This window comes from Thermobia domestica, chromosome 4 (assembly GCF_964235325.1).
Source record: "Thermobia domestica chromosome 4, izTheDome1.hap1.1, whole genome shotgun sequence".
Lineage (NCBI taxonomy): Eukaryota > Metazoa > Arthropoda > Insecta > Zygentoma > Lepismatidae > Thermobia > Thermobia domestica.
The window spans coordinates 285,423,105-285,441,082 of record NC_137457.1 but is presented as its reverse complement, the minus strand read 5'-3'; the positions used below and the strand labels follow the sequence as shown (position 1 = coordinate 285,441,082).

General features: G+C 36.4%; 1 long non-coding RNA gene across 1 annotated transcript in view; it reads right to left on the bottom strand.

The window, feature by feature from the left end:
* Positions 1-1,857: 1,857 nt before the first annotated feature.
* The window catches only part of LOC145683529 (uncharacterized), a 29,494-nt gene continuing 13,373 nt past the window's right edge, over positions 1,858-17,978 (bottom strand). Inside the window, exon 2 of the long non-coding RNA XR_014131136.1 lies at positions 1,858-1,960. This is a non-coding gene — a long non-coding RNA (uncharacterized LOC145683529). The remainder of the gene's footprint in view (positions 1,961-17,978) is intronic.

Below are 17,978 nucleotides of genomic sequence, written 5' to 3'. Positions count from 1 at the left end.
TTGTAATTTTAACCACTTGACATTACAGCTTTTTTGTGTGGGGGGGTCTCAGCCGCTCTAATGTTGCCACGAGACAGAAACATTCGAGACGCGGACATCTTTTCGAGACATGCTTTACACGAGACGAGACAACCTAAAGTATCCTTTCGTGTTGCACCTCTCGTGGCAACACTAATTGGGTCAAATTCCTGCAAAATTCAAAAAGCACTAATGATTTCTTCTAATGCAATCGGACGTGAAGTTAGCTCCCCCAAAGTCTTTTGCTTCTAGCTACCAAACTATTGAAACACTCATGTTGGAGGCTAGTGCTCTACGAAGCATTAACGATTGCACTAGAAGAGATCATTAGTGCTCCTATGGCGTGAGGGCAACTTCACGGAGGTTCCTTTAAAATGAACCTACAACAATACTTTGTTACATTTTACACTTTAAACTTACCTACAACAATACTTTGTTACTTATATCTTTTTTTTTTTTTAAATCATATTAACCTAGTTCGTTCAATGTCCTCAATTTATTGGCATATAAATAAAATTAAGTCCGCGCGACCATAAAATACTAAATAAAGCAAAAACTCCCCGTGGCAAAACATAGGAACAGTATTAGCGGTTGACGTGGAATTGCATCCTTCACGTAAATTATGACGTTGTTTATAATATATCGCTTTCCATTCCAATTGTAGACCATACACCACAACAAGAAGTCCAGTCCCCTCTCATATACTGTCTTGTGTGTGTTTATACTGTATATAGTATAGAATCATAAAACTCGCTCTCCCTCCAGAGAAGATGTCTGATAGGAACGTGCAATTTCATGGCCGATCATTTTATGTTGACAGCTCTTTCTCCATTGTTGGCCACGTGGTCAGTCGGCTTTTTTTTTTAGGTGGTTGAGAAACGAACACTATATATAAAGATACTTACTCCATAACGAACACTCACAAGTCCAAGGAGATCATAATCTTGTATATAACAGCAACGCTGTGACGTTGGAAGTGGATATAAAGTTGTCCCTTAAGGGACAATGGTTGATTTTTTTACAGACACCTGCAAACTGATTATTTTTTTTACAGACACCTGCAAAGATAGTTAAAGTCACACTAATATGTTAACATTAACACAATTGTTAAGTAAGCGATAGTCACATACTGGTGGCAAATTAATATATCAAAAGTCATATCAGTTGTACAATTATATATATATATATAAGTTCTACTATAGCGTTTCTCAGACTATGGTCCACAGACCAGAAACGCTGTTCGAGATAAACCTTTGTAGTTCTCTTAGATTGAACTTACAACAAGAAAGAAAAACGAAATTCAAGCGAATTTTGAGTTGTGTTAGAGTGATAATCTCAAGCAAATACAAAATGACATAATTAAAAATGATAAGGATAATCCAATTCTAATACCTTATATACGAGATGTGTGAGGACAATTCTTTCTAACCTTCGTTAAGCCACCAGAGGAAAAATCACATGAGATGAACAAACGCGAATTAGCCCGATCTGTTAATTGAAGATCTCACATCCGCCATATGCATGACTCTGAATGTTCATGCATTATGGAGTAGCGAGTGCAACAATATCGAACGCAATCGAAGCGCCCGCCAAGTGTGAACTACGTGATGTAATTCGATTTCTCCTAGGATCTCTACAATACGTGGCAGACCATTCGTCTGTCTGCGAGGACCATATTGTGCACACAATATACAGTTTTCATTATCCCTACTGTTTTATATCTTCCACATCTCTCCTCATCTTCGGTGCTCCTTTTTCACCTCCTGAACTCTGCTATTAGCGCTTTCACTGTATTATATGAAGGACAATTTTTTTGACATTGACTGTGTCAATTTACCACAAATTTCTTTCGTTCCCCTTATTCTTTGCGAAGATATACGTGATGAATGTTCTCTTCTTACATTTGATAAAAGTCTCACTGTACTTCATGGTTCTTTCAAACCTGCAACAAGAGAGAGATATTTGTAATACATTTATGTTTTGTTTTATCTTTTTCTTTTTCTTTTCTTTCTTGCTATCCTCTAATACATGTCTATCTCGTAATTGAAATTAAATCTCTCAGTCTGCGAAACAGGAAAACGCACATTGGATTATTTTTCTGTTCTTCATAAAATGGCAACGCTGAGCATGGAAAACCAGTTTGAACCCTTTTCTGCGAAACAGGGTTCTGCAGAACAACAACACACGACTCAAAATAAACTCACACCGTGCTCGTGGGTTTTCTCGGGGTTCTCCCGTTTCCTCCCACTTTCTTCATTCCACCATTTCACTCATCTCTCATCATCACCGTCTCCTTTAGCCTAACCGGCATAACCGTGGGACGTAAAACTTAAAGATTTCATTTTTTCAAAATAAACTCAAACAAGAGAAAAGAAAAGAAAGAAAAAGAAAATGATAAATTTGGATTCGAAGGGAACAGTAGGGTAGTCCACAAAAAATTCTGACTAATAAAAATGGTTCCCACTTAAATACGTGTTGAGTAAAGTGATCTACTACCATATTTGAAGTAATGCCTAAGCACACACTCGTTTATTTGAAATCTCTTCTATTCCTCTCTCTCTCTCTCTCTCTCTCTCTCTCTCTCTCTCTCTCATTTTCCTTCTTGCTTGTTTAAATTTTGATTTTACCGTATTTTACAGACTCTAAGACGCACTTTTTTCTTCGAAAAATTGTCCCAAAGATTCAGTTGTGTCTTATACTCGAAATTAATATAAAAATGTCCAGTGTTTGATTTAAAATTCCCGCCAGTCTTAAAAATAGCCATATATTCGATGCTGCGGGAAACCTGTCTCTATCTGGCAACATTGGATTCAACTGACAACAGCATTGCACCGAAGCGAAGAACATGAAATGTGGGGATTCACAAGGTTGCTAACACTCTCTTCCTATGGTATTTTTTTAATAGCCTTAAAATTAAGGTGTGTTTTATAGTCCGTAAAATGCGGTATCTGTCCAGTTTTTAGTAAATTTATTCAAAAATGTATTTGTTTTATCATTTTCTTATTTATGACAATGCATATTTTGACACGTCAATAGTAGTGCTATCACTTCTGCAGTAACAGGTGTTGACACGTACGATATTACAGTTAGCGCGTAGGTAATATACAGTAAATAAATAAATAAATGAGCGCGATAATATTGATAAAAAATGTACAATGCAATGCGGTAACGTGTTTAACAGCATTTTACATACAAGCATATTGGTACTAATCAATTCGACCACTGAACGTAAGTGATAAGTGCTTCTCACATTTCGTGAACTAATTGCATAGAGTTTTATTTCGTTATTGAGTTTATACTTATCTACATAGGTATAACTTTTCTAACCTCGTTTATTTTCATACTCAGTAGCTACTAGTAAAGGTAAGTGAGGTAGGGATAAGGATCGTTATTTACTGAGAGAAAGGAATCTAGGATTTCAGAGCCTACCTTACTAAAAATAATACGAAATTTACTTACGAAATACGAAAAAATAATACGAAATTCTTTTGCTTGATTATTCATCAGTGAAAGGAGATAATGAAATGCAAGTCACCACAATCATAGATAATGCTATTCTACAACAAAAAACATGAATTTGAAGAATGTTCAGTGTTGCAATCCATAGAAATTACAGTGTTGCCAGAAAAATAATTTCCCCAAAATCTAAGTTAAGACACCGAGTAGAGGAATGAACTCAGCTGCATTTGATTACGTATTATGTTGTTTTGGTTTCTTGTGAACTACTTTTTAATTAACATTATTATTTAGTTTTTATAACTGTATGCTAAAACTATTTTGTTTATTACAAACTAAATACAACTATTATTTAAAAAGTAGTTCACAGGAAACCAAAACAATATGATACATAACCAAATGCAGTTGAGTTTGTTCCTCTACTCGCTGTTTTAACTTAGATTTGAGGAAAATTGTTTTTCTGGCAACCCTGTAATTTCTATAGATGGCAACACTGAACATTCTTCAGGTTCACATTTTATGTTGTAGAATAGCATTATTTATGATTGTAGTGACTTGCATTTCGTTATCTCCTTTCACTGATGAATAACAAGCAAAAGAAAAATGGTAAATTTTGTATTATTTTTGGTAAGGCAGGCTCTTAAGGAGAATTCTTGGATAAAATGATTTTTGGTGGGAACATTATGCTAAAAAACTGGAGTGTAACGCCCTCGGACGGTAGTGTTCTAAAAGTTACGTGTTTCATTTCTACCGCCCGAGGGCGCTTCCCACCCACCAGAAAGCATTTTATCCAAGAATTATCCTTAAATCCTACATTTTTTTCTCAAGTCTTGATGACTCCAGATGTACCCGGGAAGAAAATGCAATACAATAGGGTGAAAAGTAGTCATTCATGGAATCTACATTGATGAATAGGAAATATGGCTCGGGAGGGAGGGTATTTCGTAGCTTGAGGGGGGAATTTCCTCCTGGTCCACCCCTAAAATCATCACTGAGGGCTACCCTTGTGAGATTAACTATTTCTGAGTTACTACTGTTTAGACTTGAGCATGAGACGACACGAGACGAGACAGATTTTTCGTAACGAGATTCGAGACGAAACAGAACTGTTCCAATAGAAATATTGACCTATTTCGAGACGAGACATTACGTTCATGTGGGATTACTATATTTCAGCTGTTCAAATCCGGAACACTTTAGAAGGATTTACCTTAAGAGGTAAATCTTTCAAACCGAAACCTTTGGTGGGAGGTTTGCTTTCATTACGTCCATCGGTGGATGACAGTAGCGTAGCCAGGATGTGTGTTTGGGAAGGGGGAGGCAAGTGCTGTTATAGGTACACATAGAAAAATTACAAACAAAAAAATATATAAACATAAAAATATATAAAAAAATTACGAACATAAAAGTACCAAAGTACATTGTCGGACCTCTTTGGGGGGGGGGCTGCCCCCCCTTCCCTACGTCACTGGTGGATGACCAGCACGAGCCGTTTTTATTTCTTTCTTCTCGGTTCTATCGCTAATAATGGTTAGGTTAGTACCACGCATTCTACCTAGGTAGATCCAAAGATTATAAATGAACTTTTTGCCGTGGGGTGGCGCTTCTGTAGCAAAATTCAAGTATACTATAAAAAAGATTTCATGTCTAGCTGATAATGTAATAGTAGATACTACAAAACAAAAAAAAAAACCTTTTCAAGTGCTGCAATGAGAATAAATAGAAAAATTGGATAAAAACATAGTCAGGAATGAAAACCGGGACCAGCATGTAAACCGGTAAAACTCCTGGAAAGGAGTCTTGAAATCGTGAAATCGTGGTAACTGTGCTTTAACGGCACATATTTGAGTCGAAACGGACTAAACTAATCCTGTCTCCATGTGGTTCTGGTTTGCTTCCATGCATCCGTGGTTTGATTGATCTTCTCCAGGCTTCCATTCCGGTAAGAGAGCTTTGTTACTGAGAATCACAAAAAAAAAAAAAAAAAAAAAAAAAAGTACATTGGAAGGGAAAGAGCACTGTGGTCCGCACAACATTCTTAAAATTAAAAAAAAACATTGAGAATGGCTGTTCTACAACAACAAAAACGAAAGTTAGATACTGTTATTGATTGTTTGGTTGATACAGTATTTATTGTTCCTTTCAGTAACTAGGCTCAATGAGACATGGACCTAATAGCTTAAGGTAGGATCCGAACCATATGAGCCTCCCACCGGAAATCAAACCCGCGTCTTCCAATTAAGTATTGCGAGTTAGTGACGAATCAATATGTCTACAGATAAAATCATAAGTTTAATGTTTTAAAAAAAGCAATCACTTCTACTATCATTCTGTTTTCATCTTCTTTCCAGAAGATGAAAGGAAGAGAAAATTGCTTGGGATGAAATATTAAGGGCCAGTGTGATAAACAAATGGGTAATTTTGTGATTTTGATCAGAGTCAAAAATTAATTTTCAAAAATAATTTATAAGAAGCCTCCTCCCAAGAAAGGAGAGATAAAAAAAAAAAAATACGTCTGCAGATATTTGTGCAATAGAAGAAAGAAATGTTTATGGAATTCTGGGACAACATTCTCAGAGAAAGAGAGAGAGTGAAAGATAAAAACAGCGGCCTGCGGGACTTTTAACTTATCTTTCTTTATGATCACAGCTTCCGATCGTGACAGAGTTGCAGATATAAATATGTAGACGGAGTCTGGACAACAACCACCGAATCTGGAATATGTGTAAAGAAAGATTTGCCAATCAGAACTGGTCACACACATGTAACATTCAATTATATATGCACACATACACACACACACACATACTAGGTAGTTGTTAGAAAATGATGGAAAGCCATGTGTTAAAGTTTCAAAACATAATATATGACCGGTAGTTATATGAGCACGTTTGCCTGCTTACTGAAATTATAATTTCTTGTTCTCGTCTTTCTTTTTGAGTGTGATCTTACCGCTAAGGATGTCAGTTTCGGTATAACTAGCATAACAAGTAACATTATTGCTACGGTTAGGATTTTAACATGTGCACTTTTTTTTTTTTAAGAGCAAAAATTAGCTCTCCGAGTGTGAAATGTTGCTTCCAGTTGGAATTAGCGATAATTTTCCAGCACATTCTTCCCCCCCTTTTTTTTTTATATTTATCCACTCATTCCCATAACAGTAGTGGGTAAAGTAGTACGAATGAAGAGCTTCGATTTAACTCTCCTTCTTTCTCTCCATCTTTTCCTATTCATGTGCGGTCGAGATTTCTGATAAGTGTTCATCTTGAAAGCAATGTCCGGAATTCCCCTGTTAGATCTTTCTTCCTGAAGTCATTCTTAGCTGTACAGAGTGAACCTGAAAGATATGCACAAACTCCGGGAGGCGGTTCGTAACCTTAAGAGTCTTCATCCCAGCGAAATTAAAATACCGCTAATTTTACAGTAATTATGTGATATCTTCAAATAGATAAAAGATAATCGAAAAGTGGAACAAGACCTCCCTAGACAGTATTATTTTGCGTGAGATACTGTTATCACGACTCATTTATCTGCTTTCGATTTCCAGCCATTTAGAAAATCGGCATTTATTTTCGCGTTTCTAAATAACAGCAAACGAAAAGCTACTAGGTGACTCGTGATAATGGTACCTCATGCAAAATAACACCGTCTGCGGAGGTCTTGATCCACTTTTCGATTATCTTTTATCTATTTGAAGATATCACATAATTACTGTAAAATTAGCGGTATTTTAATTTCGCAGTGATACAGACTCTTAAAAGAAGACAAAACTTCGTCTTGCATATTGTCAAATTCAGCATCGTGTGACAGGGGGTGCCAACTTGGAATCGAAACTCGAATCCTGACAATTAGAACGGAACACAAAGATGTGCACATACTTCGGAGATGATTTCGTAACATCGGAAGAAGACAAAAAGTTCTCTTGCATGTTGTGGAATTCCGCGTTGTGTACAAGCGACAGGGGTGAAAACTTGGAATCGAAACTCGAATGCTGACAATTGGAACGAAAGGGAAAGATGTGCACGACGTACACGGCGCAGAATTCGACAACGTGCAAGGGAACTTTTTTTGTTTTCTTTTGATGTTACGAATCACCTCCCGAGGTATGTGCACATCTTTCTTTCCGTTCCAATTATCACAATTGGAGTTTCGATTCCAAGTTGGCACTCCTGTCACTCTTACGCGACGCGGAGTTCCAACATGTAACAGGACTTTTTGTCTTGTTTTGATGGCCCGAGTCAACTCCCGGAGTTTGTGCGCATCTTTCAGGTTCACCCTGTATATATATCCATTTCCAACCTTGTTCTCCTTCCCGGCGGGAGCTCATGTGGTTCGGATTCCACGTTAATCAGTAGGTCTACGTCTTATATAGCCTCGCTGTTGAACGGGCCGTTGAACTCAAAATCAACTTAACTCAACCTCGTTCTCCTTCTATCTTTCTCCCCATCCACATCCATTTTCATCACTGTTCCGACTAGTGCTGTGCACAAGACAAGAAATATTTTCTCGTTTTGTCTCGAAATATTTGTCAAATTCTCGCATTGTCTCGAATTTCGAAGAATTTTTTCTCGTATCGCCTCGAGTCTCGAAAAGCTTTTTCTGCCTTGTTTTGAAAAATGATATACAAAACTTATCCCCTTGATTTTCTTAATTTCATCTAGAAGCTATGAGAATCCTTTCGTATTATGAGAGGTCCACGGAAGGCATGATACAACATCATTTAAATGATATTTATTATTGATTTATGTATCTTTAAACGTTGATAAATGCTCATCATCGTGTATATACAGTTACTATAAATATATACAATTTATACTAATTGGAAACCGGGTTAGTTAGGCCATAGAGTTAATAAGTTTTCACTGTTCATCAAAACGAACGCCTCGAGGTTCTCGTTTGTCAGTTTTGATCTGAGTTTGTTTCACTTTGGAGAACACTCATTCACAAGTAACTTGCGTGAGTGGGATTACCAGTAAATATTTGTCCACTTTTAACAGTTCAATATACTGCAGACAGTGCATATTGTAATATAAGAGCAATTTGAATGCACATTTGATAGACGCGTTGCCTTCCTTTGGATAAGTACATTCCAAGTATGACTTACACAGTTTTGAATATCACCATGATCACTCCAATGACATTTTGCATCACCTTTCTCATCTTCATCAATGTAGTCGTCATAAATGGATCTCTTACTGATAACATAGAGTAGGTCATATTTGAAAGAAAGAAACGAATTCTTCTTTAAGTTTTCCCCCACATTGAATTTATGAATATACAATATTTGGCATAATTTGAATGCAATTTGTATTAAAATCCTCGTATATTCCTTCTGCATCTGATTGCCCCCCCCCCCAAAAAAAAAATTACAGAGAAATCGGCGCCCTTGGCTACATTCTCTTTTAGGGAAGAGAGTTGAGAGAAGTATTATGGTAAAACAGGTATTGGTGGGGGGGGGCTATGGTCTGTGTTATTTATTTATTTATTGAACTTTATTCATTAACATACCAGTGTGAAGGCCATTATGATCATTGCGATCATAAACATAGTTGAGTTCAAGCTGGATCATAAACAAAGTTCAGACATGAGCACAAAATACAATAAAGTATATCATACAGAACGAAAGGTAGAGAACATACACAAAATAACAAGTGTGAGAAAGCTATCGTAAAAGAAGGTAAAGTTAAGGTACAGATAAACAGAAATCGTAAGGCATGATGGAAAATGGGAGAAGATGTGAAGCACACATGACGCCACTAAATCCTTCAATAATAATTGCAGCATAACATGATTTAATTTAAGAAATTAGCACTAGACAGTTCAGTGTGGTGGTCCATACCTATTATTTACACACATAAAGGCGAAGTCAAACAAATGAACTTCCTAAACTAATATTTCCTTTCCTATCTATGGATAGTTTATTGTATATTTCCTACACCTTGTGATTCTAATTTTGCACAGTATCAAAAAACATGTTTCAACTGCATATTAGTGCTTTCACACTCTAAAAGAGGACATTCGGTTCGCTTCGCTTTTAGTATTTAAAGTTTATGGTCCTCTTGAAAAAGACTCCCCTCCCAAGAAAAACTTGCTCGGTACACCCCTGAGTACAATGTGTAATATTTACTTATTATTATAAGAATGATAGGTTTTCGGATTTGAAAACTCCTACCAGCTGCACATCAATTGTGGCCTAATATTGTAAACCGCAGGTTATTTTCACATTGCCGATATTACTTTCTTTGCTAAATACGTTTGTCCGGAATGAAGAGATTTATTAAAACGTTGTTGGAGAGAAAAGAAGACTGTCCGTGTCCGTGTCCGTGCCTGAAAGTGTCCATAAAAGATAGGGTTCTAACCCGTAATGATACATATACTTTTGGCGAGGCAAAAAAAAAAAAACTGTCGCGTTTGGTTTTCTATTTTGGTTTTCTAATGTATTTTGAAATAAAGGCTCACATAAGCAAACGTTTATACGTGATCCAATTTCTTTAAGTCAGCGGGTTACTTTTTGTAATATCGTTTTAATTACAGCAAAACATTATCTTTTTATGTAATAGTTCATAACAAAAATTAATCACTTTCACTCATTTTGCATTTGAATCTACGCGCATTCTTATATTCTCTAGTATAAACCTTCGGAGATACTACGTGAGACCTCTAGGGAATCACACTGTAAGTTCTTCTTATTGAAAGTAGGTTACTGCTTCCATCTGTTGGCGATACGAGGAACTATGTGAAGAACATTAAAATATCTACATTTTAATGTAATGTTACAAAAAAAAAAAAAGTATGAAATATTTAATTTGCGTAATAAAAACATCCTACAATACGTATTGTTTGCTTATAACGGGAACAGAATGTCCAAAAGTGATCCATAGACTTATCGATATGTCATTGAATTGAACAAAATATTATGAGTGAGTATAAATTCTCATACTTAGTTATAGACTTAAAAAAAAAAAAAAATAATGCCGTACCCCGCAACTGCCAATCCCGTAAACTGAAGCATGCCTAATCAAGATTTTCATTATGAAATTAGCAAGATTACAGTATACATCAGGGTCAGTGACGTATTTTAGGGAGAGGGGCTTCCAGGCTTAAGCCCCCTCCCAAAGTAAATCTTGCAGAATTTTCACATTTTCACGAATGAAGTTAGCAAAGCCTCCCCCCAAAATCGTAAATACGCCACTGTCCAGGGTTAATAAGTAGAGCAAGGAAAATAATGAAATTTCATGTTTGTGCCTCCTCGGGCAATGGAAATATGAATTCTATCTTATAGTCGGTAGTTTTGCTAAGGAAACCAGCATTGATCACAAGCACATAAGGAGAGTATATATTCAATTTTCACTGCATATCTACATACTGTGTAAATTTTAAGGACTACACGCTGGATTATAATCATTTAGGGGGTATATGTGATATACTCGTGGTTACATCTCTGCCTCTTCAAGGTTGTGGGCGTACTTCCCCTTTTTCCAGTGGTGTCATTCAAATCATTTAAGTGACCCCGCGTAGCGTAGTCGCTAACGCTCTCACCTTCGGTGCGAACGGTCCCAGGTTCGATTATCGGTGGGAGCACTCGGTCGAAAAAGTGTAAAACGCTTTTCCACGCCAGCCAGTTTGGATGAGGTTTTCCTGAGTTTTCCTCATTCACATCAGGCAAATGCCAGGGTGGTACCTAACCTATAGGTCCCAGGCCACTTCCTTCCTTCCCTTTCCCCGGATAGTGTGCTCGCCGAAGGACGTCATCTCTCAAACGTGACGGGCTAAATGGCGATGCCGAAAGCCCGGAAATCTAAATCCTAAATCCTAAATGAAATAATTCAACAAGCGATTCTGTGAATTTTTAATTTAGTATTAATATTATTACTAAATGATTATATTATTATTATTATTACCGTATTTATTAGTTTATTTATTTAAATGATACAAACAAAAAATGAAGTGAAATCTTTGAGTTTTACGTCCCACGATTATGCCGGTTAAGCTAAAGGAGACGGTGATGATGAGTAATGGATGAAATGGTGGAATGAAGAAAGTGGGAGGAAACTGGAGAACCCACGCACACGGTGCTTGCCCACCACAAAGTTCACTTCGCGGGGGCTGGGATCGAACCCGGGACCCCAAGCACCAGAGATGAAAGCTCTACCAATGATACTAACAATAGTGACTAGGATTCATTCACATGACATCTGTAAATTGATATTTTGTATACTGAATTTCAAAATGAAATAGTACTAGAAAATTTTTACTATTATTTGTAAGTACTGAATCTAGAAGTGAAGAGACACTTTTAGCAAACGGTTCTCGGAATATGAGACATTTTAACAAATGGTTCGGGAGAACCGATGCAAACCGGCTGAATAACACCACTGCCTTTCTAATGTAGAAGATGTTCCTTTCTTATCAGATCAACTGAAGCCATATCTCCCACTTCAACCTACTTATGGCAGAAACCAGAGGCGTGCCCACAGAAGATTGCACCTGGTCCGGATACCCCCCCCCAAAAAAAAAACTTCCTAACTCGACATACATTTGTACACTTTCTTAATAAACTGTTCTTGTTTAGCACAGAAATGATTGATGTAACATGAACAGTGGCGTAGCAGCTGCCCCCGCAACCCCCGCAGCGCGGGGGGGCGAGGTATAGGGGGCCCCGAAGTCTTGCGATGAATAAAGATTTAAAGAAGTAGAACTTCAACCTTACTTCTGTTGGCTTTACAATTAGGGCCCCTTCTCTATACTTTGCGGGGGAGGGGGGCGCAAAAGTGTGCTACCTCACTGAACATGAACATTTGATCTTCACTTGATCTGTACTCTTTCTCTTATAAAAACAATCTAGTTCTATATATTTTTTTTTTCTAAAAATATAGGTGGAAATATTTTACAATCACTTATAATTTTTTCGGGTGCATAATAATACCTGTTCAACACTACATAGACGTAATGACTTTTATAGGACCCCCCCCCCCCGCACAAAGTTTGGATCCCTCCCAACAAAACTTTCTGGATGCGTGCCTGGTGGAAACTTCCCTACCAAATGAGAGTCTACCAGTGTCACAAGTATTAGACGTTGGTGCGTTTTAAGGTAAGCTCAGACCCCTCTTTTTTTTTTTTTGTTTTTGTTTTTGTTTGTGGAACCGAGAGGCGTTTTGACAAGGTACCGAATCTAAACCTATGATCACAATCCAGCGAAGTACAACCAATTATCTCGGAACCACTTTAAAACCAGGGGAAAGATACAATCTCAGAATTACCTCAGGTTAGGGCTAAGGTACTCTTTCACTACCAGAACCAATGACTCATGCAATTATCCCATTTAGGAGTGAGACGAACATCTCTTTCGGCAGGGTGTCTCTTCACATTTGGCTCACCTTACTTTTATGAGAAAGAAAGACAATTCCAACATAGAATTAACATATCCTCAATGTATTTAACTGTTTTTAGAAGTTGTCACACATAGACTAAGTGCTGAAAGGGGCGCTAAGCTTCAAACCAACTTCTAAATAATATTTATACTATATTGTTTCTTAATTTGTTCATCAACCAACATTTTGAATGAGGTTTTCCTCGATTTTCCTCATTCACACCAGACTAACGCAGGGATGATGTTTCACATAGTGATCCCAGGTCACTTTCTTCTTCTCCATTCGTTTTTCCTCCCTAATTTCCTAGGCAGCGTGATCGGCGAGGGACGTTATCACTCACACGTGACTAGTTAATATGACCATGGATGCCGAAAGTTCAGTAAATTCCTAATCCTAATACTAACGAGTAATTTTTGCTTATTTGTAAACACTATCTAAAAAATGTCTAAACATTTTTATGAAACTTTTCTAAGCTCGTCTGCGGAAATGTAAAAGCGATTTTTAGTGAAAGTCCCGTTTCATTTTTAGAAAAAGTTCACACGTTTCATATTTTGCAAAAGAAACTTCGCTCCTTTCATTTTTAGTTAAAGTTCACACGTTTCATATTTAGCAAAAGAAACTTTGCTCCTTTCATTTTTAGCGAAAATTCACACGTTTCATATTTAGCGAAAGAAACTTCGCTCCTTTCATTTTTAGCGAAAGTTCACACGTTTCATATTTAGCAAAAGAAACTTCGCTCCTTTCATTTTTAGCGAAAATTCACACGTTTCATATTTAGCGAAAGAAACTTCGCTCCTTTCATTTTTAGTTAAAGTTCACACGTTTCATATTTAGCAAAAGAAACTTCGCTCCTTTCATTTTTAGCGAAAGTTCACACGTTTCATATTTAGCAAAAGAAACTTCGCTCCTTTCATTTTTAGCGAAAGAAAGTTTACACGTTTCATTTTAAGCGAAAGTTCACGTGTTTTCATGAGTTATCGCGCGTATAAACTGTTTCAATTCAAATAAAAATGCTTTTTCAGTTTGGCTACACAAAATGAAACTTGTTTTCTGTTTCTATATTTTTTAACCATTCGGGGAAAAATCTAGAGGAGGGGAGTTATCCCTACTACTGATGAAAATTTTCTTCTCCAGGGGGGAATATTTTTTGTCAGCGGGGAATCTCTGGCATGAGGACCAGCTCTGCCATATGTGCAACATGTGCGTTTGTACGGGGCGGCAAAGTCTCTCATAAATGTATTATTTATCTAAAATAAATATTTCTTATTGAAAACAGACATCATGATGATGGTAATTAGATTTACAAAGATGACCTTCTATTTGAATACTACATTCATAAATCATGTTTAGGTTGCATTACTTTAAGGTCACTTGGATAGTGCTAAAGCAAATGGTCAAACAAGTCCCGGCATGAATTTCTTGATTGTTCTCAAATACAAGAAGTCAATTCTCGAACACTAGCGAAATAACACCTATCACAGTTTTGATCTGAAAACTAATCTTTCACACACAAGTCTTTGTCACAAACAAGTTCCTTATCATTAAAGTTGGAAACAAGTTTCCTTTTATTAATTAACCGCTGTAGAAAACAAGTTTCATTTTGTGTAGCCAAACTGAAAAAGCATTTTTATTTGAATTGAAACAGTTTATACGCGCGATAACTCATGAAAACACGTGAACTTTCGCTTAAAATGAAACGTGTAAACTTTCTTTCGCTAAAAATGAAAGGAGCGAAGTTTCTTTTGCTAAATATGAAACGTGTGAACTTTCGCTAAAAATGAAAGGAGCGAAGTTTCTTTTGCTAAATATGAAACGTGTGAACTTTAACTAAAAATGAAAGGAGCGAAGTTTCTTTCGCTAAATATGAAACGTGTGAATTTTCGCTAAAAATGAAAGGAGCGAAGTTTCTTTTGCTAAATATGAAACGTGTGAACTTTCGCTAAAAATGAAAGGAGCGAAGTTTCTTTCGCTAAATATGAAACGTGTGAACTTTAACTAAAAATGAAAGGAGCGAAGTTTCTTTCGCTAAATATGAAACGTGTGAATTTTCGCTAAAAATGAAAGGAGCGAAGTTTCTTTTGCTAAATATGAAACGTGTGAACTTTCGCTAAAAATGAAACGGGACTTTCGCTAAAAATCGCTTTTAAGATCAAGAAATAAAGATCAAAGATCTAGTTGCACTAGAATTTTAATTGATATATTGAGATTAAAGCTTGATATTGAGTTCTATAAAAAGGATTACCATCTTTCCTCTTCAAGTATGTTTGCTTTATCTTTCACTACTATAATAGATTTTACGGTATATAAAGAAAAAGAAACAGACACAACGAGATTGTATTTGTAGTGTTTAGGGCTTCCTGAGTGCGAGTGCTTTCCCTCTCCCCTTCGTTGTTTATAATGGGGTAGCATACTTACAGTCGTGGCTATTAAGATTTTTTCTTTCTGGAGAAAGGGGGCCGGAAAATGATGCCATGGCACTGGGCGGCAAATCGTCTACATCCTCTCATCAATTCGCATACGTTAGAGTACGCGCCAACGCGGAAGATCCAAGTTCGATTCATGGTGGGAACTCATGTGATTTGGATCCCACTTTAAGCTGCAGTTCCACGTCTCATATAGCCTCATTGCTGAACGGGATGCTAAACTTCTAATCAACTCCAAACAGAGGAATCGCGGAAGCAGCAAACAGAGGTAAGATTCGATATATCAATTCCTGTATAATTACGTTTGTGTCACATGATAATTGCAGCGACTGTAAGAAAATAGTGTTTGATATATGTAAAATTACAAGGAGTTAGCATTACTATTACTATCAAAGATTTGCCAGAGATTCGTTACAATTTTCTAAAACTTTACACAGTGTACACATTTTAGCTGTTAATTGTAAATATCTTTAAACGTATAAAACTTTTATAATTGATTGTGAACGTTGATTAGTTTCGTATAATCATCTAACCAAATTACTTAGATCAGCAATTAAAATAAATATCAAGATAATTGAAGAAGAAATCTTCATATAGACAAGAAACCAAAAGCAGCCTTGTCTACATCTTTGGTGGTCCATCATAAATAACAATTCTAAATAGATGTCCTGTCTGTGCAAATTGCCAAAGTATAAGCTCGGATTTTTTTTTTTTTTTTTAACTGAATGCCATATACAGCAGGTAGGTATAGCCTCTGGGCCAAAGATGTCTTTGAGGTGTTATTTTTAGAAGATCATAATTTATCCAAAGTATAATGAAAGAGACCTGTTATTAATGGTAAACAGTAGAAATCCTATTGCACAACAAAGGGATTGTTTCTCGGATGTTTACACTTAGGATACATTCGTTATTTATCGCAATTAACAAGGAAGAATAGTTGACACTAAATTAGGGTTGCCAACCGTCCGGTATTTTACCAAACAGTTCGGTTTTTGACTTCCTTGTCCGGTGTCAGGTACCACCTAAAAAACGGATGTTAAATGTCCGATATTTTTTTCTCTTATTAGCCCTATTCTCTGTTATATACAGATTACTTTTTAATTCCGTGAAAAATATATTTAATTGATTCTAGATTCTAAAATGAACTACAGTTGATAACAAGCTGATCGCAGTCATAGCGCAATTACATTCCACAACGAATTTGTTGTTCGGTCGCAGTGATTTTACGGTTTGCAAGGTGGCAATAATGCAAATTTGGCGTATTTTTGGATAAATCTAACATATTTGGAGTGGCATTTAGTCATACAAATATACGAGAAACTTATAGCCTTAAATATACACAGTAGCGTAGCCAGGATTTGTGTTGGGGGAAGGCAAGTGCTGTTATAGGTACATATAGAGTAATTACAAACAAAAAAAATATATAAACATAAAAATATATTTAAAAAATACAAACATCAAAGTACCAAAGTATATTGTCGGACCTCTTTGGGGGGACTGCCCCTCTACCCCTTCCCTAGCGCACTAAATACAGTATACAGTTATTTTATGAAACTCTTGCCATTTTTGTGGCCTTTTTTATTAGCCATTAAATGACTTCTAAATTACTTTTCTCTTTGAAAATAAAATGTAAACTTTAAAAATAAGCCTATATATCATTATATACAATCTTATATATAAAAGAGAACGCACAAATCCTTTGTTCCCTCATCACGCTAATACGGCTGAACCAATTTCTTTCATTTTTGGGGGGTTATTAGGATTTGGACCCTAGATGGTTTTTATCATATCACTTTAATTTTTAATTACCAGTGTCTTGAGATAATTGACCATTCAAGTGTCCATAACGTATAAATCCTTTGTTAGTTCATCATAGGTAAAAATAAACGTATTTATATGCAACCCGCATGACCGTGTCACTCGGCGGGTTAACATAAATGACAGGCGATATAATGTTAACATTTACTGCAATCTACTATGGTTTTTATCATATCACTTGAAAGCGAAAAAGTAAAAATTATCTAAGTAACAACGTTTATTGCGTTCCGGGGTGACCGCAGCGAAGCGGGGCGGGTTAACATAAATGACAGGCGATATAATGTTAACATTTACTGCAATCTTCTATGGTTTTTATCATATCACTTGAAAGCGAAAAAGTAAAAATTATCTAAGTAACAAAGTTTATTGCGTTCCGGGGTGACCGCAGCGAAGCGGGGTGAACGCTGCTAGTCGTTTAATAAATGCTTCGAAAGCAACTGAAGTTATTAAATTCGAACTTCGAGTCGCTCAATTTTATGGGAAGTAATCACTTTCACTAATGGGAAGTAATCACGTATTACCCGAGTTATGTTAAATTTTGACACAAGATATTGGTACTTCAACTGCACCGCAATTTTGAGTAAGTGTTAAAATAGCAGTCGTTAAGTCAACTAACTGACATGACGAAGAGTTTTTTTTAGTAACACACTAATTGGTGTTGTTTTATGTACAATTGCCAAATAACTACTTTTACAAAAAAAAACTTCCTTATTAAACGAATATGGTCGTTATGAGAGATAACAGGAGATTTTCAACACACAGAGAGGACGAAAGCAATACAGTGACAATAATGGTAATCCAGCATGTGAAGCACAATCGGATATATGCCCTGAAGGGGAGAGGGTTTCCACCGTCCCCCACTGAAATCATTACTGATCATCAATATTTATTA